Genomic DNA, 2326 nt, shown 5'->3' with positions numbered 1-2326 from the left:
GGGTATAACAGGAAGAGTGAGCACAATAGAAAAATAGAGAAATTAAACAATAACTGGGCTTTTATAAACTCTTTTCCTACCTCCCAACCTTTCTCTTCCTCAGCACACTGGCCTTCTTCTGTTCCTCACTAGGTGAGCTCTTGCCTTTCCTCCTCTCTCAACTCCCAGCTTGTCTAACTGTGGAACTGCAGGCTCTTACAAGGCTCTTCCCAGGAGTAATTCCAGTTCCACTACAGCTTGCTTGGAATTATTTCCAGAACACTTGAATTCCTGCAGAGACTCCTACAAACACTACAATTCTCTGTGGGAGCCTGTACAAATGCAGCAAAGCAATGGTGCTGTGCACTAGTGGATAGGGGACACCACCACACACAATACATTACCAGTCAAATGTTTTAGAACATCCCCATCTTTCCAGTTTTTATTAAAATATAAGCAGTTCCAGTGCAGTGAATAACATTAAATGGTACAAAGGTTACTAGTAAAGTGACACATGTAAAAAAATGTTTAGTTTATCAGAAAATTAGGTTAACAACCTATGACTTTTCCGTAGAAATGGAAGTTAATCAGGTCTTGAAAGTTAATGCAAACAAGTTTTCCCAACGTGTTAAACTTGTTCCAATTTTTCTGCATTATTTAACCCCACCTTTAAAAGCAGTTTTAGAACAAACTGTGTACACCCTCTAAAGTATTATTTGGACAATATTGCACTGTGTATTACTATCATGATGGTGAAAAATGGCTATTAACAAAGGGGGGCAAACAGATTATTAGAACTCATAAAATTGGAGTCCTTGCCTTAAAAGAAAGAACATCTAGGTGTCAGAGGGTACAGTTTTATTACAGCATCAAAAGTAACTTGGAAACTGGAAGAAACTCTTACAGGAACAGGCCCATCTGATCCAAACCCACAACAGAACCAGAAGACAAATTTCTCAGAGTCAACAGCCACATTAACAGTCCTCAATTACTCTGCTTCTATCCCTCAATAATACATCAGAGCCCAGCACAGGTGCCATCTGTTGCAAAAGGTGCATCAGTGTCCCATAAACATGAGCTACTCTATTTTAAACTAGTACATACTAATGAAAAACGGCCATCCAGCCAAACATAACATTGAAAATAAAGACAAAATGTTCAAAAAGAGCATGAACGCATGCTCAACTGGATGGCACACTTGACCCAAGCCAAAAAATAACTTTGACTGCACTGACAGTATACTAAAGAACAGACACATCTGTCCATCTTGGAGTTGCCACATAATTTAATCTTCGTGGCTTTGGAATGTGAGACAAAAATGGTTTACCTCAAAAAAGGCCCCATGACTACTAGAGGAACATCATTCTGTAAACAGGCCATAACTAGGCTAGGATTATCTCTGGAGCTGTGACAGAGGCCTGCAGCAAAACAAAGTAATTTAATCCATCTATTTTTATGTGCCACCCTAGTTCATTGGTGTTTGAGCAATGTTAGATGCAAGAATCAATTCTTGGATAAGACACCACCCTACTGTGTAGTCCACCTACACATAACTCTGCCTCACACCTTGCTAATCCAGTCACCATTTATCCTAACATGCATAGCTTTTGGCTGTGGGAGTAAACACAGGTGAACAAATGAAGAACTGGAGCCATTACCTTGAAGCTATGAGTACAGCTATGAATAGAGCAGCACTAAACACCACACTGCTGCTCCATTGCACGTAAACAGAAAGAATCACAATTTTTTTTGAAAAATTGAATTCTAAACACCTGCATGTTTTAAAGTTATGATGTCACTGACAAGCATTTCTTCAGGCTCTTCTAATCTTTTCCATCCTTCTGATGACAGAATTATATGTTGCTTTCAGGAGAGGACCAGGAAAATTCTTCAATAAACAGTATTAAGACATTCTTCTTGAGTTACTATGGTGCTGAAAGACATTTCTATGCACTCTATCAGACGGACTGCTGAGAAATCTGGGAGATACTCTTTGTTCTATTTAGACATACATTAACTCTTGCATTTCACTGACTTCATACTGAGGTTGTACAGGTAAAGTGCATTTAAAATGAGTGTGTTGTCTTTCAGGATTATCGATATGTGTCCATAGGTGGATGATGAGTTCTTTGAGCTTAAGGCCCTGGAATAATAATGATAAAAGGTTCCATCCAAATCTGTGTTCCATTTACTTTGTCATCTGGTGTCGACTTCATCAGAGAGAGATGGACAGTCTCATGGTGAAGTGAAATAAGGGCTGGACCTCCCAGCTGCTTATTCTGTTTTGATCTTTTTTAAGGTAGAACCTGTTCTGGATGTATTGTAGTTGAGATAATTCCACCTAGCG

Source organism: Polypterus senegalus, chromosome 8, assembly GCF_016835505.1.
Source record: "Polypterus senegalus isolate Bchr_013 chromosome 8, ASM1683550v1, whole genome shotgun sequence".
Lineage (NCBI taxonomy): Eukaryota > Metazoa > Chordata > Cladistia > Polypteriformes > Polypteridae > Polypterus > Polypterus senegalus.
Note: the sequence above shows the minus strand (reverse complement) of the source record.